Raw genomic sequence first — 24824 nt, 5'->3', positions numbered from 1 at the left:
CTACAATCCCCATTTTACAGAGCCACTTTTCAAAGCAGCAGCAGACTTTTCACTGATTCTTCAAGTGAAGTGACTATGGATAAGCCAAATGCAATAATGTATTCAGGCTATAACATAAAAATAAACAAAAAATTTCAAAACCACCAGCCATCACTTAGGTACAAAATATAAGAGAGTCTTTTAGCCAGTGACATAATCTAAAGGCAGACAGGGAAATAAGAGTTTAAAAAAAAATCACCACAGATTTCAACTGCTGTCATACTTGTTTAAAGAGACAATAGATAGTAAGTCAAGACCATGAAAATATAAATTCTTGTTACCTCCATTGTCCTACATCCTTAGACCATGTACATTTCAGTAAAGGGCTGCTAAATCGTTTCAAGTGCATGCACTTTTAACCTAGAACTGTTTTTGATTTATCTATACAACCAAAAAAATGTCTGGGAAATTTCTCAATACCTGGAAAACATCTCCCCCCCGCCCTTTTTTTTTTTTGCCCTTGGATAATTAAAAAAAAAATCTGACTGAAACTTGAACAAAGTTCTAAAATGTTTATCTTTGTGATTAAGAGCAAGTATGTCACCCTAAAGGGCAGTTTTTCCAGAAAGCACTTCTAAAAACTACACCTCAGAATGAAAATGCTCAGTACCATAATTATAACATAACTACTTCAATGCTTTAATGATACTTTTCCTGAGCCATTTTGTCCTAATTATGCTGATTCATCTGAGTCAGCCGCTAATGAGAGTTCTCGTTTTCTCTATGACTGACAAGGCTAACGGCCCAGCAGGTGACAGACTTCGAATTCAAATGTTGGATCGATTTTACACTGGTTGAAATTAACACTTCATGCTCAGGTTGGGATGAGAAATCTCAGGTTAATGTTCTGCATAGACTCTAGGCATGAATACCTTTTTTTTATAATTGAGATTTTTTTGAATTATCAAACCACAGCTGCTGCACACTCCACAGAGAAATAAAATCATCCTACACTTCTGACATTTTCTCGTACAAAGAATTTCTTCCTGACAGCTAAATAGTAAACACCAGCATTGAAGACTTCTCTGTCAAAGAATGGAAGCTTGAAAAAGGAACTTGAAAATATTGTGGCTAGTGATGTCCATTAATTTAAGCACAAGGACACTGAATTTCTTAATAAGAGACCCAAGGTGGGTGAGATAGTGAGACAGAGAGAGAGAGAAGCATTTGAGCTACACACAGCTCTTCCTCATGGGGTCCCAGAACCCAGACTCAAGACTGAGCCTGAATGTCTATGCTGCAATTTTATAACCCTTCAGCCTGAGCCCAAGTCAGCTGACATGGGCCAGTTGCAGGGTTTTTTACTGCAGTGTAGACATACCCTGTGTGTTCTCTCACTTTCCCACATGCACCTATCCAAATCAGTATTCCGCCCAAAAGTTCCGGTGGGTTCACACACACTGTTTGTCTTAGGTGGGGATTATGTTTGCTGGTAGGTTTGAACTCATCCTTCAATTAACATGTCAATCTCAGTGTGGTTTTAACGCAACCCATAACAAAGTTTCACCCAGCTCATAATAACATATATAAAAATTAATATGGAATTAAGAATGATGGGTAGAGTGGCAGTTGAGGATGATCTGTTTAGGTGGGGGAAAACAGGCAATAAATAATATAATAGGCCGTGGTCATATTTTCAGGGGTTGGGGCAAGCAACTCTCAAGAAGGTTATAGTTTGATAGGGAATATATAAAATCTTGATTAAAAAATGTTTCTGTGATGCAAAATTGTCAAGTTGTGCATTTTCGCCTCAGTTCAGGAAAGCACACAAGGCAAATGCTAACACATATCTTTAAGCGCCTGTTTGTGCTTAAGCACCTTTCTATATAGAGATGGTTCCCTGAATCAGGATCATTGTTAGTCTATGTAACTATATGATGTTACTTCTGTTGCCCTTATCCTTCCTCCTTCTCTCAACTTTTCTCTTCTGGTTGTTTGTGGTATCTTGTCTTGTATTAGGCTCTCATCCTCCAGCTAGATCCATGTGGTTGGAATCAGTGAGGTTCCTGCTGGCGCAAAGATTTGCCCATGTGGAGCCAGTTGTAAGATCAGAGCCTTAGATGGTAAGCTCTTTAATACTGTGTTATCCTGTGTGTTTGTAAAGTATCTGCAAAGGTGCTGGAACGAGGGGTGCTGCCTGTACCCTCTGGCTTGAAGTGGTTTCCATCATATACAGGGTTTACAGTTTGGTTCAATGGCTCTCAGTACCCCCATCATAAAAATTGTTCCAGCACCCCTGAGTATCTAGCAGAATGGGGCTGCAGTCCTTAAAGGATCACAATATAAATAATAAATGCTAATAATAATCCAGTTGATTTTAAGTCACATGCAGCATTGATAATTGTGTTTGAATGTTTAAGGCTAACCTTAAAACCAGTACTTATTCTGCATGCTCCTGCCTGCCAATAATAAGTTGCTTACAGAAATAATTAGACCAGATCTTGCATCATGACCTTAGAAAAGAGGTCAGAAAAGTAATTCCCATACCAGAGGTAAAACAGGTAGCAAACTTTCTTAATGATGCTCTGATACTTTCAGATGGTCAGTCAGCTAACAATAAAAGAGTCTCTCAATAAAAGATGATCTCAATATATTTTTATACAAAATGTATTGATTTTGTTTGTGATCCCTTACTTAATATTTTAATTATGTGAGGAAATGTGGAATTCTTCCTGACTCTACAAGAATAGAAATCATAACAGTCTTCATTAAATTATATAAAGATTGTGATCATGTATTGTGGAACAATTTCTCATTTAAATTCCCTATACAAAATATAATGGCATAAGGCTAGAAAAATGAATGTCTTTTTTAAAATTCAGATGGTGAAGTTTAAAGATGTCTCTGGTGTTCCCTGTTCCTGGGAACAGCTGGGTGGCAGATTTGCCCCTACACTGGCTGGTAATGTCCCTTAGGTGACAGTATGTAATTTCTCCAGAAATCACTGTGCTTCTGTCACACTCCCTCATGCCCTCAACATTCCCCCTGTGACAGAGGCGACCAGGAGAGCTGGCCATGTCAGCTAGGGATTCCCCTGCTTTGGGGAGCCTGCAACTTCCCTGTTAGAATACCTTTTGAGGTTCAAAGGGGTTGGTGAAAGGGTCAAAACCCAGCCTATAATTATTTAAAAAAAAAGTTGATCCATTAATGCACTAACTCTAACTTGGCTGCAAGATCTTTTATGTGATCGACACCTTTAAGGCTTCAGGCTCACTAGCCATTGCTGCCTTTGGTTGGGATGGGTAGATTTAGTGAATTCCTCCTTTGTCACTGCATTGGATGCAATTGACTCGAGTCAGTTGCTTGACAGGGTATGCTGTGGGAAGTTGCAGGTACCATCTACTTCCTCTTGGGCTCTGCTTCCATTTTCATTGTCAAGACGATGCAACTGACGCAGTTTGGCTGTGCTGGAGTACATTATCCAGCTTTAGAGTTGTTCACATATTTTTGGCTTGAAACATGTTCTTTTCTTCCAGGCCTTTATGCCTTGCATCAGTAGGTGCTTCAAGCTGTGCCGTTTTATTCCACACCCCCATGCCCCGCTGTTTTTTCATTTGTCTTTTAGTTTCTCTTACTTGATCTCTGATGAAATGGGGGAAAGAAGTTGGCTCAGTAGCTTTAAGAAATAGAACATGGTACATGTCACTGAATGATACCCCTGGCCAAGGATCACCATTAGTGTTTTGTGGGCTTTGGAACAAAACATGACAGGCTGTGGCATGGTGTCTCTTCCAAGATGTCATCTGCATGCCATCAGTCCCAGATCCTGAGGCCTGGCTGCTTCCACTAACTCTAATAAGTCCAACATGCATACTTTCAAATACATTTTATAATAACTGAGTTCATGGTTCTCTGGTTTCCCTGGAACAGTTGAAAACACCACTAACACCTACACAGTGGAGTGCAGCTGTCATGGTGATTGCAATTCAGAGTTCAAGGGAAAGCTTTCCTGTACTATAGAAGATATTCTGATTGATGCATCTAGTTATAAAGATGAGAAAATCACTTAAAATTGTTTTATAGTTTATTGAAATAAAACGGAAATTTAGATGTGTGCCACAATCATTATTTTGACCAGTCTGGTTGTATGTTTTACTTCTTTCTCCCACCTTTTATTTCTTTTTGTCTTATAAAGCACATGCCTAATTTTAAATACACAAGTACAGTAGAACCTCGGGGCTATGAACAACTTGGAAATGGAGGTTGTTCATTAGTCAGAAATGTTTATAATTGAACAAAACATTATGGCTGTTCTTTCAAAATTTTACAACTGAACATTGATTGAATACAGCTTTGAAACTGTACTATGCAGAAGAAAAGTGAAACAAGCACAAACAGTTTCCTTACCTTGTCAAATCTTTTTTTAAACTTTCCTTTAATTTTTTTAGTACTGTACTGTATTACTTTTGTTGTTGTTGTCTCTGCTGCCTGATTGCGTACTTCCAGTTCCAAATGAGGTGTGTGGTTGACTGGCCAGTTTATAACTTTGGAGTTCATAACCCTGAGGTTTTACTGTAGTCCCATATGCTTACATACCTTGGAGAGTTATGGCCATGACTGGTGTGGAGAAAATAAATAAGAAAGTGTTATTTACTTCTCATAACACAGGAACTACGGGTCACCAAATGAAATTAATAGGTAGCAGGTTTAAAACAAACAAAACGAAGTATTTCTTCACACAACACAGTCAACCTCTGGAACTCTTTGCCAGAGGATGTTGTGAAGGCCAAGACTATAACAGGGTTCCAAAAAGAACTAGATAAGTTCATGGAGGATAGGTCCATCAATGGCTATTAGGCAGGATGGGCAGGGATGGTGTTACTTCATTTCTCCCAAATCAAATATACTGATCCACTGTAACTTGCTGTAGGAAAAAGTAGGATAAGAAATGAAGAAACAAGAAATGCTTCCCTGTGGTTTTTAGGACTGGAATTGCTATTTTCAACAGCCATTGCCTTTTTGTTTGTTTGTTTGTTTAAAAGGAAGACAGTAATATTGCATTGGCAAATTCCCCATAGAAACAGAGTGGAACAAAAGAATAATAAAGGCATCTCAGCTTTTCCTCATTTATGCAGGACAGTCTTATAGTATGCATCCAGATAGCCTCCAATCACAAGCTGAAAATTGTTCCACTTTATTGCAGTTCTGTAACCATATGGGAACCAATCCTGTCTGTGTTCTATGCACATCCAAAATTCCTGCTGAATGAACCGCGCTGGGAGCGAGTTACCAGTGACCCAGGGCTGGGACAGCAGGAGGGTGCAGGTTTGGGGGAGAACCCAGGGTTGGGGCAGCAGGAGAGTGTGGGTAGGGGGAGGGCACTGGTGTGGGGGAAAGGAGGGAGCCCAGCGCTGGGGCGGCAGGGGATGTGGGGGTGGGGAGCCCAGGCTTGCGGCAGCAGGGGACTGCAGGGGGGAGCCCAGGGCTGGGGTGGGGGGCAGCCAAAATTTTTTTTGCTTTGGGTGGCAAAAAAAACCTAGAGCCAACACTGCTCACACAGAAATTTTCCTTGAAAGATATTGAGGTTAAAAGGGTACCACATGGATAATTGGACATCTTGTCAAACCTCAGTGGCAGTATTTTTACAGAAGAACATAAGAATGGCCATACTGGGTCAGAGAAAAGGTTCATCTAGCCCAGTGGGTCTCAGAGTTTTGTATTGGTGACCCCTTTCACATAGGAAGTCTCTGAGTGTGACCCCCCCCATAATTAAAAACACTTTAATATATTTAACACCATTATAAACGCTGGAGGTGAAGCTGGGCTTGGTGGTTAAGGCTGACAGCTTATGACTCCCCCCAAGTAATAACCTCGTGACTCCCTGAGGTGTCCCGACCCCCAGTTTGAGACCCTGATCTACCCCCAGTATCTTGTCTTCCAACAGTGGCCAGTGCCAGGTGCCCCAGAGGGAACGAACAGAGCAGCTAGCTCTTTTAGGCCCTAGTTTCACTATCCAGTCTGACAACTTTAACTTTACATGCCACTTTTAACATTTAATTTCTTTTCAGAGCTGTCTAACTTTGTCGCTGTGGTTTGTGAGGAGGTGGTAAACATTCCTAGTGATTGCAGTGACATTTGCTGCTGATGGCCAAATATGACTAATCTCAGTCAATTTTTTATTTAAACTCCTCCAGCAAGATGTTGTAGCCTAACAAGATAAAACCCCTCAGAACTCATATTTGCCTTTTTTGTTGGAGCTAATGCCAAGATCTTCTGGAAAACTAAAAGGCATGACTGAGCTAAACTGGATTAGGAACTGAAATGGCGCTTTTGCATTTCTTCAGTGTCTATGCAGTGCTGTATCAAAGCTATTCTTTAGTATTTGTCTTTTTAATTATTTTTATCAGGGGAGATAGGTTCACAAACTATTATGTTTTAATCTGTGACTTACTGATTTACATGATTTATTCTGATTTATTTATTCTCTCTTTAATGGCTAGTTTTTACTTTGAAATCTTTCTTGTGTGTGAGAAACATGGAAAAAACGTCCTCCTCCACATTTCAGATACTCCACAATTGAAAATAGTTCTTTTAGGAATTTTTGTATCTTTAAAGAAAATGTGGTTTTGTTTTTCAATTATATTATGTTTATGGAATATCACAGCTGTCACTCAGTGGAAAGGTCTTTTGCTATAAATATAGAATTAATAATAGAGAGTTACAGACCAGTTAGTTTAACTTCGGTGCCAGGGAAGATAATGGAGCAGGTAATCAAAGAAATCATCTGCAAACACTTGGAAGGTGGTAAGGTGATAGGGAATAGCCAGCATGGATTTGTAAAGAACAAATCGTGTCAAACTAATCTGATAGCATTCTTTGATAGGATAACGAGCCTTGTGGATAAGGGAGAAGCGGTGGATGTGATATACCTAGACTTTAGTAAGGCATTTGATACAGTCTCGCATGATATTCTTATAGATAAACTAGGGAAGTACAATTTAGATGGGGCTACTATAAGGTGGGTGCATAACTGGCTGGATAACCATACTCAGAGAGTAGTTGTTAATGGCTCTCAATCCTGCTGGAAAGGTATAACAAGTGGGGTTCCGCAGGGGTCTGTTTTGGGACCGGTTCTGTTCAATATCTTCATCAACGATTTAGATGTTGGCATAGAAAGTACGCTTATTAAGTTTGCGGACGATACCAAACTGGGAGGGATTGCAACTGCTTTGGAGGACAGGGTCAAAATTCAAAATGATCTGGACAAATTGGAGAAATGGTCTGAGGTAAACAGGATGAAGTTCAATAAAGATAAATGCAAAGTGCTCCACCTAGGAAGGAACAATCAGTTTCACACATACAGAATGGGAAGAGATTGTCTAGGAAGGAGTATGGCAGAAAGAGATCTAGGGGTCATAGGAGACAACAAGCATAATATGAGTCAACAGTGTGATACTGTTGCAAAAAAAGCAAATGTGATTCTGGGATGCATTAACAGGTGTGTTGTAAACAAGACATGAGAAGTCATTCTTCCGCTTTACTCCGCGCTGGTTAGGCCTCAACTGGAGTATTGTGTTCAGTTCTGGGCACCACATTTCAAGAAGGATGTGGAGAAATTGGAGAGGGTCCAGAGAAGAGCAACAAGAATGATTAAAGGTCTTGAGAACATGACCTATGAAGGAAGGCTGAAGGAATTGGGTTTGTTTAGTTTGGAAAAGAGAAGACTGAGAGGGGACCTGATAGCAGTTTTCAGGTATCTAAAAGGGTGTCATCAGGAGGAGGGAGAAAACTTGTTCACCTTAGCCTCCAATGATAGAACAAGAAGCAATGGGCTTAAACTGCAGCAAGGGAGATTTAGGTTGGACATTAGGAAAAAGTTCCTAACTGTCAGGGTAGTTAAACACTGGAATAAATTGCCTAGGGAAGTTGTGGAATCTCCATCTCTGGAGATATTTAAGAGTAGGTTAGATAAATGTCTGTTAGGGATGGTCTAGATAGTATTTGGTCCTGCCATGAGGGCAGGGGACTGGACTTGATGACCTCTCGAGGTCCCTTCCAGTCCTAGAGTCTATGAGTCTATGAGAGTTACAAAGCTATAAATATTCCAAGGGGCTCTGATGGCACCAGGAAATGTAAAGCACATAGCTCATTTTAAAAAGAAAGTCACCATGCTTAGATTGTGGGAGTGAGGCACCTTTACATTTCTCTGACACTGTAAAAAGGCCTTCAAACAGGTGTCACTCATATAAAGGGAACTTCATGTAAATGGGAATCAGGCCCACAATCTCTTTCGTGATTTCCTACATAGAGCTGAGTATGATATTTTGAAGCTGCGCATATGTCAATCCATCTTTTTATGTACCATAAAAAACTACAACTGATCAAATCATGTGTGTTTGTTAATGTGAGTTAAGAAAATGTACAAAAATAAATGTATTTCATGCCTGTGATTTAAAAACAATGAAAGAGAAGTATCCTTTGGGGGTTTCTCTGAAATCCAGTTTACAGCTTGGTCTTAACACTGCTGCATATCGTGCTTAGGTAGACACATGGATATTGCTTGAAAACATTAATTCAGAATTGAGAGGAGAAAGAAAGAAACCCTCCAATCTCAACACCTCCAAATGTTGAGTTTAAAATGCAAAGCTGCATCTCGATGTGAATTTTGCTAGTTGTTCCCAGGGCTCCAGGGCTGGACCTATGGGTGGGCGACTGCGGTCAGGGGGTATCATGGTAAAGAGGGTCTTAGCTCGCCTTGGTGATTTCAGCAGTGGCAGCAGTAGTTCCTTTGGCTCCCTGGGGTGATGTGGAGCTCCCTCCAACACAGTCAGGGAGTGATGGAGCAGGGGCTGCCATGCCCAGCCTGGCCTGGCTGCAGGGGATTTGGAAGGTGCAGGGCTATGGAGCTGCTGTGTGGCTCCCTGCTGCCCCCTCTGCCATGCACTCAGGCTGGCAGCCAGGGGCTGCATGTGGCTGCACATCCCTGCTCCCTCCCCAGGACATGCCGCTTCCTGGAGCCCGACAGCAAGCAGGAGCTAGGTAATCCAGAGCCCAAGCCGCAGGCAGTCCCCAGCCCTGCTCTGTCTCACTCACTTCTCACCTACTTCAGCCTCGATGGCAGTGGGGAAGCTGCCTGAGCAGAGAGCTGGGCAAATGCCTGCCTGCCCACTTCCAGGAGATCTTCCCCCTTTGGCCTCTCCCACAGAATCATCTGTCCCAAGGTTTGTTCCTGTGCTTGCTCACCTAGGGGGATAGGTGATGGGGGGGGGGGGAGCTACATGTCACTGCAGAGCAGGAGTAGGGCTGGGGAGGAGGAATGAGAGGGCCTTGTTAGAGAGCCACAGCCCCCTGGTTCTGCCTCAGTCTGTGGGGGAGGATTCCCCCTTGTGGAATGGCACTGCAGAACACTAGGGGATGGGGGCTCTGAGCCCCTGGAAGGTGCAGCCAGGGAAAGGGCACCATTTCCCCTAAGACCAGCCCAGGTTGTCCCTATCTTTCTTAGCAAACACCCAGATCAGAAAAAGTGTGAAGACTGAGTTGTTTGAAATCTGTATCCAGATTTGAATTTAGCATCCTAAGCCCATCTGTAGTTTGAGCACTTATTCTCAGTTCCATGGGAGTCCTTCCACTGACTTCAGTGGGCATTGGATTGGGCTCTACATGCATGAAATTGTTGTAAACGTTTTAGAAGAATGACAAAGCTGGTTCCTGATCATGTGGTAGTGGTTCTCCCCAGAGAGAATGGATGCCCACTGCTGAAAACAGCACAGTTTAGCAGTGCTGACTTCTGATGAAATCTCAGCATCAGAATCATACTGTTGCTCTTCATTTTAATGCCCAAAGTAATCAAATTATATGAACAAAATTCGAGAAATGAGATTGACATGGATTTAACGGATCTAGTTATTTTTGTAGTAAGGTTTTATTTTTCCTTTTAAGAACTAAGTGTGTTTGGCTGTCTCTTCATTTAAATTTTTTTTAAGTAAAAAAGAAAACTTGTTAAAAAGAGACTAAAAATGCATGAAGCAGATAAATTCTGAAAATATAAACTTGAAGTCTGAGCTGCATTATGGTGGCAAAAATGCTTTTTCATCTCTTCAACTATAAATAGTTTATAATGGAAATTCTGCAAGTACTTTACAATGCAGTGTGAATGTATTACTGAAACCAAAGAGTGCAGGAAAGGGGAAATCACTGGACCAATTGTACAGTTCTTGTGCATTGGTCAGAAAGATTTGGAGATAGTCAAAAAGAAAACTCAGTAGAGTCTTTGAGGGAAAAGAAAATGAAGAGGGAGAAAGAAAGGGTCAAGGAGATTTTGTTCTGTACTTGATTGGTTGTCATGGCAAAGAATGTGAAAAATGAAGGCTTTGTTATGGGGAAAATTTGAAAGCTGTGGTTTTGCTTTTTTTAAAAAATGATTTTATAGGTCACATTATGTAATGCACAAAAAACGTTGAAGGATCAGGAACAGAAGAATAGCATTAGGGGCTGTGGATCCTCTGCTTCCTCACAAAGCTCATGGCACTGGACCGCACGTTCTCAGCCATACATGGGTATCTTCACCCTCTGCAGAGGGTTGGTCACCAGCAGCAGTGACTCGTTGGCTCCCTGCAGGGGTCACAGGGAATGTGCAGAAGCAAAAGTGGTAATATCTTTATTTCTCTGCAGGGGGCACAGGCTGCTCAGATGGAAGCAGTGGCTTCTTCAGACCACTACAGAGAGCTAGATAGCAAGAACTCATAGAGGTCCTGAAAAAATCAAGAAGCCACATAGTGACTTCTATGGCTGGTTAGCTGTCATAGCCACAATGAATGAATTCCAAATAACTTGTTAGGATTAATGAAAGAAATAAGTAAAGATTGAAGAGAGGAGAAAACCAGAGTTGATCCGAAATGTGTTATCTTTGTTTGTGCATCTCAGAGTCTGATTCAGCTCTTTGTTCAAGAAAAAGGCATAACCTGAAACACAAACTCTGGCTGCTCATGCTGGATGGGCAGCAGAATTTAGCACCATATGCTGTTTTTGCTGTTGGCAGAGATGAATGTGCCTATGTAACTGTGGACTGCGTTACCATATTCAGTTTTCTGGTGACGATGGCTATTTTTTAATCCATACCTATACTTTGTTAGGGATTCTTACAGTTTTTCTTTTTCTTTTAGTCTTCTAGTCATGAACTTGCCGTTACTGCCCAATCCAAAAATGGACTTTCCAGCCTTTGATCCTAGAGATAACATAAACCAGCATAATGATAGTGATTAGCATTGTATGAGAAGTAAACATTCTTCAGATGCATCTGCTGGATCCAAAGCACTTAGTCTAACATACATATTGATATTTATAATTGTGACAAGCAAATATGCATACAGCCTAGCAATACGTTACTAATATATACAGAGTCGTTTTCAGAAAAGGTTGAGCATTTCGTGGATTGCAGTGTTCATTTCAGAGAAGTAAAAGGCATGTCACAATCTAGATTTTTGACATGCCATGGCCTTAAACCCAGAGCTTTTCACTTCACAGAGTGGCATGGCACAGCTTGCAAACTGCCGCAGTCCTCTCTTACCATCTGTATGAGCAATCTTCATTCTGTAGTGTTCTCTCCCAAGCATATTCTGGAACAGTGAAATCTAATAGGCCTGACTTAGTAAAGCTGGAACAGGAAGAATTAAATTATGTTTCTGTGCCAGAGAAGTTCCTTGCATCTTAAGGGAGAAGTAGCTTGAGAGAACTCTGGTGGGGTTTTTACTGCTGCCTTTCCTTGAATTTTCCACTGGTGGGAATTTTAACTGGGAACTGCAGAGGAGTGGCACTCAGGGCAAAATTTAAAGGAGTGACACCAGAGAGGAATTTGTCCCTGAATTAGTACATTCTCGGTCACCCTGACTACTCTCCTTTTCTAGTTACTGTCGTCCACTTCTTGGGCTGTGTTGGCTTCCAGTGGCTTCACGTGCAGCCCCTTTGCTCAGCTAGTCTCCTGGTCTTCTTTCTACCAGCAGAGCCTTCAGCCAGGATTTGTGCCAGAGTAAATGAGCACAAATGCTACATGATGTGAATCTGACTAGAAGACTAAGATTTTTAAGCTGTTTTAGTAACTTTGAGAGATTTATTGTGTCTCCACCCCCCTACCCCCGGATTGATTTGCCTTGATCTCATCAATGCGATGAGATCATGAGGAGGAACCAAGAGGAAAACAAAGAGGGAGAGTGGTCAGTGGAGGGTTTCAAAAACAAAAAAGACATTTTTTAAAAACTGGATCCTGAAATGAATCTGGAACGAGGGGACTTGTGTGAGAATGGAGGTGATGCTTCCTTGTATGTATAAATGGAAAAATACTGCCCTGATACATGCACTTGGCTCTTTGCTCAAAGACCTCCCAGGTAGAATGTGGCAATAATATCTGCATTATGTAAAGTCTTCACTGATGCCTTTTCTTTTATCACCTAGCAAATGGTTAACACACTGTGATCACTTGATGGACATGGCTGAGAGAGATGCTAGAGCAAAACCTCATTTTTTAGCTTTTTGAATATATTTGTTGTGGCTATATAGGAAGTTCTGGTTAATGCTGAGCTATGTTGTTGCACCTCCACCTTTGCAGAATTTAATGTACAACACAAAATCATGAAACAATACTGATTAAAATAAGACAATGTATTTGTATTTTTAGATCTCAATGCAATTCAGTTTATTTTCTCAACCTGGTAGAAGGAATACATTTTCCTGCAACATTAACATATTTACATGCAATATAGATATGATTAGAGGGCTGCAACTGGTTAGATTAGCAGTGCTAGTCCTCTGGAGGACTAGCAACAAAATATCAACAGATCAAGATTTTTCCCTCTGCCAACTGCACAGAAATAATAATGTTTACAATGTTATACTGTAATATTTACTCCTCACAAACTGGAGTCCATGGCAAAACTTCCGTAATTTTAACAGGAGTAAGATGGAGCATGGGGTTCTTTGTAAGTAAATTTGTAAACTGGGCGGGTAGCAAAGTGCCTTCATAGGAACAATTTCTGGCATTTGTTTTCCTAATAATGAGTTTTACAATTTATTAGTGATTCATAAAGAGATGTTCAGAAAAGCTCTGAGCTTGTAAAGGGAGATATTATTTTCCTAAGCTGAATTGAAAGGACAATGTCAAATGCCTTGCTGTACATTAAATTCTTGCTGAACTTAAAGGATCTTTGTTGCTTAGTGTTGGCAGCAATCAGTAGCTTTTGTTTCTCTAAGTTGTACTTAATGGTCTTTTAAGATATATATTTAATTGGAAGCACAATACATGGCAGAGACATTTGATGGTGCATATCCTAGAATACAGTTAGAAGAAAAAGTACTTTGTTAATCAAATAAATGTGACACATCTGGATATTGTAAGGAAATCTATAAGCTCTGGTTGTAGAGTTCTTCCCCTCTCTATGAGGGAACATAATATCGCCAAGCATGAGAGCATGGTGTACTGTTATCATTAACGTTGCACATGACTTTTAAATGCCCACATGTAGCCCTCTCCTGGGCTGTCAGGAGGTTTGCACATACAGAGCCCTCTGCTGGGGTAGCAGGAGGGCCCACACATATCCCTCTGCTGGGATGGTTGGATGGTGGAAACCCCCACACATAGTCTTCAGGAGAGGTGGAGCTGAAAATCCCCTGCACCTGGATAGAAGACAGCGTATCTCTCATTTGAAGACAGAGAGACCTCAACCTGCATGAAGAGGAGCATTTGTGGGGTCCTCCCGCCTCCAGCAGATAACTCTTGTATGAGTGGCTCCTGACCTCACTAGCCTAAGCAGGAAGTTGGCTGGAGGGCTGAAGGGGACATAGTGGGATGCTCCTATGGCAGTAGATTACCTTAATTCAGCCTGCCCTTTAATAAACATCTGGATCAGATGAGGTTTGTTTTCTGGATCTGTTCATTTAGCATAAGCCTAGCTTTATCTTTCAGTAGATTAGGATTTTTTTCTGGTAGATATTCAGCCAGCTGTAATCAGCTTTAACTCCCCTTTTAAAACTATGCAGGATAAGTTAGATGTGTCTTCAAGCACTGCTGGCTGTAAGTGTATTTAGGGTGTGAATCCTTTTTATCACAGCTTTGCTTCAGAAGCTATTGATCACACCACAAGCCCTGAATCTACTGATATAAGTTCCTGGGTGACCATATACTAATATAAATTGGTACTTCTAATAATTAATTTCTAAATCCCTCTGGCATTGTTGCTAGGCAGACCCCAGGAGGCAACAGAGAAGCTGCAGGTCCCTTCCAAGCCTGATATTCTATGAATTTTCCATATCTTTGTCATTGTGAGCCATTTACCTTAACTCATTTAAGATGCAGGCTGAGGCTAACAGCAGTATACATATGTACATTTTCACACAGGTTTCTCTTAAAAAGTGCCAAGTATTCTTAAATTGTTAAGTCTTCCAGGCAAGGGCTGTCTCTTACAGCACCTCATACGATGGGGCACTATTGCAATACAAGTAATAAATAATATACAAGCATAAAAATATCACCTGTGGTGAAAACAAAGCTGTGAACTGTGTATGAACAGCCTGGGGTTCAGATTACAAATTAGATCAATGACAATTTGTTTTCCTATTCTCACAATATTTTAAATATTTGTTAAAAGATTTACATAATATTTCCATATAAAGTTGTTGAGAATAATTTTAACTCTGATGTGAGAAAATGTAGTTTTATGTATTTAGTGAATAGTTTCAGAGAAGACCTTTTACAAAATGAATCTTTAATACAGGATTTCTTTACTCTTTTCAGCAAAGGTATTGAAAATGAAGTACTAATGAGGTAACATTTCATTATACTATTTCCAGTGAAATATTCAAGTAATTCTGCTGATTTTTAACAAAACTGTCCAACATTTTAGGTTTGATACTAGATAGTCTGAGTCAATATGTTAAAGTATAGATTGAAAAGAGGAAGTCATTACATCCACTAATATGATTATTTGGTTCAGATGTTGCTGCATGTTTTTGTTTTGTTCCCCTCCCTAGTGAAGTTTCTAAATCCCAGCAGGCTGACTGCCCAGATTTTGAAACTTGTTTGGTCCTAAGCCATCAAGAGAAATATATTTTTTCAGCGTATGGTACAATTTCTGCTATTTTGACGGTTAACTTGTTTTCCTGAAAAGAGAGTTGTTTTGCAGCCTGAAAATGAAGTACCAATGGTATTGCCACTAAAAGATATGACTTTATGCCCAGAAGCTCTTTGTGTTTTGAGAAATTTATATGTACTTGACTTGTTGCATGTGTGTAACACCCATGAATGCTAATGAAAGTTACAAGAGTAAATAGACCCCTGTGCATCCAAACAAGAATACTCTCCTTAAGACTGTCATCCTTGGCTCCTCCTTACAAAACAAGTCAGATTACATTTTAGAAATGGATTTTGTATATGTCTGCCAGATAGACAGGAAGGCACAAAAAAAAGGGCAAATGTTACCAACTGGAAGAACACTGCTGCAGGTTTTTAATTTTTTTATCTGTTCACTTGCTGATGACGATGCTGAGATGCATGTGCCATGTTATGGAATCTCTTCGCTGCTGCTTATATTTGTGCAAGTTTCTGTAAAGTCAAATCACATACAATCAGATATTTGATGGCAAATTGTTATGACAGGCAACTGAGCATGACCCTTTTTATAGTGCTAGAGAAATACCTAAGTACTTCCAAGTGCTGTTTTTCAGTTAGCAGTTTTATTTTCATAGACATCCCAAAAGTTCTGATTTTTATGTTGTTGTTTCCTAACACTGCTCCCCATTTTAAACATTTTAGACCTGATCAACTGTTAATTTATAGAAGCTTTCAGAATAGCTAACTGGATTCACTACATTCATTCAAAATCAAACTTCCTCCAATTAGCAGTGCATCATGATGAGTTTTGTAAAACCTGCTGACTTCTAAAACCGTTGCTATATTTACATAAAATATGCTTCTGGTTTCAGTTGGAATAGGGAGGAGGGCACGTTGAGAAGAAATTAAAAAGCTATGCAAAGTGTAAACTCTTTTGAAATCTCAAGTCAATAGTAGTCTGAAATATTAATGAAAAAACCCACGATCAGAACTGTGGTGAAAAAGTAGCGAGGTGTCAACACACATTTTGTTGTTGTTGTGGAAAATATATAAAAAAATGTTTATAATAAATGCAACTGCAGACCTCTATGCAGTGTCACACTGGAGCGTCTTACTCTGTGCTTTTAAGTGGAATTATTATTTTTTTAAAATGTTGACAGTTAAATTGTGCCTTTAGTCACAGCCCCATTTTGGGGGTAGTATGCAGCAGCTTCTGCCAGTGGGACTTCTGAGAGAGAATGAGGTGAATTCACTGTTGTACTGTGCCACCTTCGCACCAGCCACTGGTTGCCAGGGAATTGATTGTCTGTCTCCCTAGGGAATACTCCCATCACAGGAACTTTGTAGTGTGCAGTGCTAACACGGGTGTTGGGCAACATGCTGGATGGTGTGGAGGGGCAGGACCCACTCCATCTTGCCTCCTTTGAAGTAGCTAGTCCCAGCAGTGATTCTAGCCCTGAGCAGCCCTTGTACACTGAGTGCAACAGGTGCCATGATGCCTGACTTCTAAATGAGGATACAAGGCAGAAGGCTTCTTTTGCCCCGCTTTTTCACCTGCACAAGGACTGGGCACAATATTGCCCAACATGAATTGTTTGTGTTTGTGGTACAGCACGTAGCACAAGAGGGCCTTGATTAAAGCTCTGGTGTGCTACTGTAGTGTAAATAGTAATCACTAATTAGTATGGCATTACAGTAGCAGCAGAAGTTTTCTCACATGGCCCCAATACATTTTCTCAGATCATGAATGGAAATGGTTACATCTCCTCCTCTGCTCACTTCTGAGCATCTGTCCTGGGACAGCCAAGAAAAGAGCTTGTTAGCTTTGTTTAAAAATGGGTTTTGTGATGCTGGCATCCAATTATCGGACACTCCTGTGAGACCACCAATGTGTTTGGCATAGGACACCAAGTAGCCTTCAGAGGGCAACAACAATTTTTGGTAACTACCTTTCTGGGCTGATTTTGAACTGAACGGGTAGACTGAAGATGGAAGGCGCTGTATCCCATTGTCATTTCCCCAAATATACGAGAGCTCAGGAATGGAATACCGTTATTTCTGGTAGCCAGAGAAACCTGTGCCTGCAAGGGGATGGGAAATAGTACACTCAGATATTAGAAAACTTGATACAAATGGTTTTAATACCTTTTCTCTGACATTTGTTTGAATTGAGGATTCTGGGTACTGAGTCAGAGTCCCTCTTCAGTTGCCTAAACACCACACAACCCTCCTGTAACATATCACAGCAACTGTCCCACACCAGCAGCAGCCTAACCTGGCCCTTCCATTCCGAGTTGTAACTTGTTAAACATGCTTGAAACTCCAACAGGCTTAAGGAACTAAATCTATTTAACTTACTGAAGACAATTTTAAGAGGCAACTTGATTATGGTATATAAACAGGTTTGGAAGGATTAGATTTTTCATCAGTAAATGTCAATAAACATCAATTTCACCATGCACACACAAACCGATGAAAAATATTTCTTTAGATGATGATTTGAAATTTACAGATAGATAAGATGAGAAACATGCTGCTTGAGAACTTACTTTAATGTGCATAAAATGTGTTGTAATGGCAGTATTACACCATTATTGATGCCTCCCCACAATGTGAAAATTTAAAATGGCAAAATAGGAAAAAAAATGCTTCAGATAAACTACCAAAAATATAAATATTGAATTCTGCCAAGTCCATCTATGAGTACCTACACAGGGAGAAGATATTTGACATTAGAGGACTCTTTAATCTAAACAAAAGAAGATTCAATGGCTGACATTTGAAGCAAGATAAATTCATACTGGAAATGAAGCATACATTTTTAACAGTGAGTGTATTTAACCACTGTAACAGCTTACCAATTAATGTGGTAGATTATTCATCACGTAGAGTTATTAAATCAAGACTGACTATCTTTCTGCAAGATTCCTTAGTTCAACCCCAAATTATTGTGCTTCTGACAGAAATTAGTGTGTTTAGGTTCTGTGTTCTGTGCCATGCAGGAAGTCAGATTAGAGTATCTGTGGACAAAGGTCCTTATACCAGTGTGGGCCTTGCTGATCAACTCCTCCCCCTCCTCCCACCCTCAACTCCTCCCCTTTTCTCCCAGCATGAAGGAGGTACTAGAAGGGAGCATGAGGAGTGGGGACCTTGGGTCTGCACCACTTTCGGAAGCAGCCAGCATGTCCCTGCAGCCAATGAGAGCTGCGTGGGTGGTGCCTGCGGGCAGGGGCAGTGCACAGAGACCTCCAGGCTCCCCACCTAGGAGCTGCTGCCAGTGGGATGTGCCAGTCACTTTTGGGAGCTGCCCAAGGTAAGTGCTGTCCCCCTCACCGCCTCCCGCACCCCAATCCCCTCCACCAGCCCAGAGCCCACACCCAAACTCCCTCCAGCACCCCATCCCCATCACAGCCCTAAACCCCCTCCAGCATCCAAACTCCCTCCCATACCACACCCAGTCCCAGCTCTAAACCCCCTCCAGTACTCAAACTCCCTCCCAGAGACCACAGCCCCCTCCTGCACCTGGACCCCCTCCTGCACCCAAGGGGGTGTGACCTTGGAGAAGGGGCTGGGGCAGGGGCATGGCCTCAGGGAAGGGGGCAGGGCAAGGGCTGAGCAGAGGGACTTGGAGATCCTGAAAATTTTTAAATCAAAATGAGGGTCCTTGGGTTGTTAAAGTTTGAGAGCCGCTGCCTTGTATGATATAGGCTGCTACAGACATGGGTTGGTCCTGCTTTGTTAAAGTTTGAGAGCCACTGCCTTGTATGATATAGGCTGCTACAGACATGGGTTGGTCCATTCAACCTTCAGCAACTCCCTCACACACCACCTCTCAAGTCCCGGAGGGTATGTCTACACTGCAATTAAAAACCCATAGCTGCCTGTGCAAGCTGACTCAAGCTAAGGAGCTGTTTAATTGCAATGTAGATATCCGAGCTTGGGCTGCAGCCTGAGCTCTGTGACTCTGAGGTGGGAGGATCCTAGAGCTTGGGCTGCAGCTTGAGCAGGAATGTCTACACCGCAGTTGAACAGCCCCACAACCCAAGCCCTGTAAGCCTGAGTCACTTGGCATGGGCCAGCCATGGTTGTCTAACTTCTGTATATACATACCCCCAGCAGTGGATTACCTAGAAACTGCTGCTGATCTCGTGCTGAAATCTACAAATGCTTTTAAGTCATTCTTGTTCATCATCATCCATGGAGCTAACGTTTGTTCTGTTGTTTCCATTTTCTGCTCTGTAGCTTTGCTTAATTCACCTTTAATACAGTAATCTTCCTTTAATCGCTCTCCTGTGTCCTCTGGTTCTTGGAGTCCAATAGCCCTCTCTTTTCATAGTTTAGGACCTGGCTAGTTTGCAATAATGCAATGGGAGACACATTTCAAATTACTGAATTTTGTAAATTACGTAAGACAAACAGTAAAAAAGTATAATAGGCAGCACTAAATGTACGTTATTCAGTCATTTGATAGGTGTAGTTAATTATTTGTTATATTGTAGTAGGATTAGGTCTTAGAAACATGAGGTTCAACTATAACAGTTTGCTATAATATCTTTTCTGACAAGTGAGAAAATACCCCATTTATTCATGTGCAAACTGTGGAGTTTGCAAATTAGTGAGCTTCTACTAGACTTGCGTAGGAAAGTTTAGAATCGTTAACTGCTTGTTAATAAATTTCACTGATAGGTAGTGAATCCAAAACCAACTCAGAACTAGGCAAGACTCTACCTGTGCTGGCAAAACCAGAACACAATGACTTATGTTTTGCCAAAATGAAAACACAGCTTCCTCAACCCACATGTAGTTTTACTGAGTGTGCAACTTACTAGAAGGCAAAGATATATCTAAAAGTCACAACCATACTGGAAAAGTAGATGTCAAAATTAATTTTCTTAGCGTGATAGGATAGCATATTTCAACAAAAGAAATCTGTAGTCAATAGTAATATTTTCCCCTTCCCAACGGTTGTGTGAGGTGCCGATGTTTTAGCTTTTTATTCAAAGTAAGAGTTAATTAACTATTAAGCAGAAATGTGCAGCTTTATGTGCATAAGCTTAAAGTAAACTGTTGCTATGTGTGTCCAGAGGTAGTTAGAAGGAGGCTTAGGTACCTTCAGAACATGGATGGTTTATCTTGGCAAGGATAAAATAAAATAGGAAATAAAAAAGGAAGAGGAGTAAAAAAGGAAAAGAAAATCACAAGGCAACAACACAGACAGGGGCGGCTCCAGGTCCCAGCATGCCAAGTGCCTGCTTGGGGTGGCAAGCCGCGGGGGGGGCGGGGGGGGCTCTGCCGGCGACTCGAGGGTGGTAGGCAGGCTGCCTCTGGCGGTTTGCCTGCTGAGGGTCCACTGGTCCCATGGCTTCAGAGGCACTGCGGGAGGTCCTCCAAAGCCGCGGGACCAGCGGACCCTCTGCAGGCAAACCGCCGGAGAGAGCCTGCCTGCCGTGTTTGGGGCGGCAAAATCCCTAGAGCCGCCCCTGAACACAGATCAAACCCCAAGCCTACATTCCCTCGTTTTATTGAGCTGGTTTGCACAGAAAGGCTAATTGTTTAAAATTCAATTAAAAAAAGAAAAAAAATCCAAATTCAAAAAGGTGTTTTTTTTCTTTTTAACTTCAAAGCCCCATCTCCACTCCTCTCCCTCAGAGGATGGAATGTAAGGTGTGAGTGACCTTCATTAGCCACCCTGATGGGCCAGTTTCACATTCTTCAGCCTTTTATGATATGCAAGCTGCTATACAAAAAGGGTTCAATTGTATAATATGCACAGATCGGTGAGTAGGGTAAGTGCAGATGCACATCACTCTAAGAGGAACACCACTTCAGGAGACACAAACTATTCCAGGGCTGCTTGGTGCAAACAGGAGTGCAGACTGCCATTAGCATAGTGCAGATTGCTCCCCTGTTCAGTGGATTTGAGCAGAGTGAGGATGGAGGGCGTGGACTCTCATCCTTTCCTACCCAATCTTCCTTGTGTTATTTTGTTTGGTGGTTTGCTCCTCCTAGGGAGCAAGGCTTGAGCAGTCTCTATTATGTTTACCCTTATGTGGGCTTCAAAATGGGAGAGGATCCTTGCACTGCTTTCCCTTTCTACTCATCAGCACAAAAACAGGTGATAGTAAAATCCAGGGTTGATAACAACTTGTGTTTGTTATATAGTGTGAGAGGAGGATCTCTTCCTGGAACTAGTGAGTCCAGAGACAATCATTGGGCTTTTGTCTAAGTCCAACTTACTGGCTGGATCTAGCTATTAAAGTTTTGCCCTGTTACAAACACTTTCCCCTCTCTCCCCTGGGTCAGAATAAGACCACTAGCAGCATTTGCCTTACTCTCATTTTGTGAAACTCTTTTCTGGGAAGTGAATTAAAAAAAAACATCTGCCCTCTCCTAGAGTCAGAATGTTCATTTGCTTAGTAAAGGTAAAAACATATAATTGCAGAGAAAAATAATCTAATAGATACCTACCCTTTAAACCTGTGTGTGCATCATAAGAGGTTAGCATGTTTTCAGGTTTGCACTGAAGTGACACAGAAAATTGAGAAAAAAAATCCTCCTCAGACACCTTTGGCCTTGAACTCAGAAAGCAGCACTGAAGTTTTGCAGAACATCACAGGTCCCTTATTAAAGCATAAATTGCAGTTTGTTTGTAGGTTATAGGGTAAGTAGAGAGAACCCTCAGGATCAGGTTTGAAATTCCTGGTTTCTTTTGCATTTATTTCCCAAAATCCACCCCTTGTCTCCTGCCCCAGACATATGATGGTGCAGGAAGCCTTTTTTCTGCTAATTGTGGAGTAGAATAATATACTACATCTTTAAGCCAAAGAAACAGGGATATGAGGTCATACAGAAAAATAAAAAAGATTGGTGTTGAACCACTTATGAATACCTGATGTAAAGGAATAATCGTATTTAACTTTGATGCCAAGAATCAGGATTCTCCAGTAATTAACCATGATACAGCACTACATTATCTCTGAAATCCTTGGTGTTGGAAGTCACATTTCCAGGCATGAACTCCATAGCTGGAAATTAACCCATTGGAAACTACCAGGAAGTAATGATTAATGTGAGGAGCTCCACATTCCTGTCAGCAAAAGATTAATGAAAATGGCAAGAAGCGTTCCCTACTCTAGACAACCAATACTGGACCTATCAAAATGGGAAAGTGGCATGCTGTGCTTGGTGGCATCCACTTTATGGGACTGGATTATTTGTTCTGTGTTTTCAAATTATTTTTAACTGCATTGAAAACTAGTCACATCCACAAGAAGACTGAAAGGAGGTTAAACAATGGATAGACATGTTAAAGTGTCTCATAATTTAAGAATTTCTAAATGCAGTTATTCCCCACTCTTTGAAACTCAGATTACACTACACTACGCTAATCTTTTATTCTTAGGTAACATTCTGAAACTTCTGGTTCCGATTGTCGTAATATCATGTTCCCCTTGTAAACCTGTTCATAATCCTTCTAGATCCTATTGACCTTCCACCTTCTCTAGAATGCCAACGGAACATGTTCAAACTAAAAATGGTTCTTGCGTTTTAAAAACTATATGTGGTATAAGACGATCGTTAAGTGTTATGATTAATTGTGATCAAGAAGGAAAAAAAAGGAAGTAATTTGCAAATGAGTATATCATACATGTCTGGAAAATGAGCTGTTTGGTGTATTCATTGGTAGGTTTTAATGATTCAGGTTAGATGAAGCTAGATCTGTATGAGAGACAGAAAATAAACTGATTTTGAATGGTGCTGTTTAGCCCAACTGATTCTTTTAAAGAAAATAAAAACCAGAGGGGTTTTTACAAATAACTCACAGACACTTTGGCTGATTGGTTCCTGGGTTAAATGAAAATTCAGCAAACAGAAACTATTTGAAATTTTAGGGTGATTTTCTGCCCTCAGCTACACTCGTATTCATACAATCATGTAGGGCTGCACAGGTGTGACTGAAGCAATTGATCCTTAGGCTCTGCTTTCCAAAATTTCTGAGTTTAGCAACTGTTAAAATTAGTTGTGACCAAACCAAATTAATACCCAGTTAGGTACAGCCTGACTGGAGTCCTGAGAAGAATAACACAAATGATCAGTAATATACATTGCATTACATCCTTTCCATCCCAATGTTGGTGCACAAAGCAGAAACTAGTCTCTTCCATTCCTCTGTGTCATTTTCTGCTGCTTCCTTCAGTCTAGGGTTTTAAGATCAACTGTTGTGCTCTCCCTCCTAAAGATTTTTCTGAAGTCTTTCCAACCCATTCCCAGACTCTCTGGTAGGCATTTATTTTCGAAGGTGTCAAGTTTTCTAACTTTTAGTGGATCTCCAGCTCTCACAGCTGTATATTAGTACTCTATTTTGTTCTGATTCTTTATATATTGATTTTATCAGTTGAGTTTAGTAAATGCTGTGGAAGCTTGTTCTATTCTTGATGTCATTTCCTTCTTAGGGTTTTCATTGGCCAATGTGATGCTGCCCAAGTAGGAGAACCCTCTGACTTTCTTCATATTTTCCCCTTTAATGTGACGTTACTATTTGAAGTCTGGGTTTAAAGACTATTTGTTTTAGCATAACTAATTTTGAGCCCTGTTTGTCCTGCTGTTTTTGCCAGGTTGTCTGTTTTTGTAACTTTTTGGGCTCAGTAGGGCAATATCATCAGCAAAGTCTAGGTATTCTAGACATTTGTGCATAAGAACAGCCACACTGCGTTAGACCAGTGGTCCCTCTATCCCAGTATCCTGTCTTCTGACAGTGGCTGCTGCCAGATGCTTCAGAGGGAATGAACAGAACAGGTCAATTTCTAGTGATCCATCCATCCCCTGTCATCCAATCTACACCTCTGGAGCATGGAGTTGCATCCCTCACCATTTTTGCTAATAGCCATTGATGGACCTATTCTCCATGAACTTGTCTAATTCTTTCTTGAATCCAGTTGTACTTTTGGCCTTCAAAACATCCCCTGGCAATGAGTTGCACAGGTTGGCTGTGCATTGTGTGAAAAAAATATTTCCGTTTGTTTCTTTTAAACTTGCTGCCTATTAATTCCATCGAGTGACCTCTAGTTCTTGTGTTATGTGAAAGGGTAAATAACTCTTCGTTATTTACTTTCTCCACACCATTCATGATTTTATAGATCTCTATCATGTATTCCCTTTGTCAGCTCCTTTCTAAGCTGAAGAGTCCCAGTCTTTTTAATCTTTCCTCATATGGAAGCTGTTCCACACCCCTAATAATTTTTGTTGCCATCTTCTGTACCTTTTCTAGTTCTAATATATCTTTCTGGGGATGTGGCAACCAGAATTGCAAACAATAGTCAATGTGTGGTGTACCATGGATTTATACAGTGGCATTATCATATATATATATTTTTATTATCTATCCCTTCCCTAATGGTTCCTAACATTCTGTTAGCATTTTGTCACCCAGTGTAGTTAGATCCCTTTGTAATGCTTCACGGTCAACTTTGGACTTAACTATCTTGAGTAATTTTGTATTGTCTGCAAATTTTGCCACCTCACTGTTCACCCTCTTTTCCAAATTATTTATTAATATAATTGAACGGCACAGATCCCAATACCTCTCTCTGTTGTGAAAACTGACAACGTATTCCTACCCTTTGTTTCCTGTCTTTTATGCAGTTACTGATCCATGAGAGAACCTTCCTTCTTATCCCATGACTGTTTAGTTTGCTTAAGAGTCTTTGGTGAGAGACCTTGTCAAAGGCTTTCTGAAAGTCCAAGTACA

At 40.9% G+C, this 24824-nt stretch overlaps 1 protein-coding gene across 5 annotated transcripts in view; it reads left to right on the top strand.

The window, feature by feature from the left end:
* The window catches only part of THRB (thyroid hormone receptor beta), a 285196-nt gene that overhangs the window by 77418 nt on the left and 182954 nt on the right, over nt 1-24824 (top strand). Inside the window, exon 1 of one of the 5 annotated variants that reach the window (XM_030550966.1) lies at nt 14761-14791. The exons of the other annotated variants lie outside the window; for them this stretch is intronic. The gene's annotated coding sequence lies outside the window, so the exon portion shown is untranslated. Of the gene's footprint in view, nt 1-14760; nt 14792-24824 lie in introns of those variants that run through there. 5 annotated transcript variants of the gene reach the window in all.

This window comes from Gopherus evgoodei, chromosome 2 (genome assembly GCF_007399415.2).
Source record: "Gopherus evgoodei ecotype Sinaloan lineage chromosome 2, rGopEvg1_v1.p, whole genome shotgun sequence".
NCBI classification, from domain to species: Eukaryota; Metazoa; Chordata; order Testudines; family Testudinidae; genus Gopherus; species Gopherus evgoodei.
The sequence above is the reverse complement of the archived record's forward strand: the minus strand, read 5'-3'. Positions and strand labels throughout refer to the sequence as shown.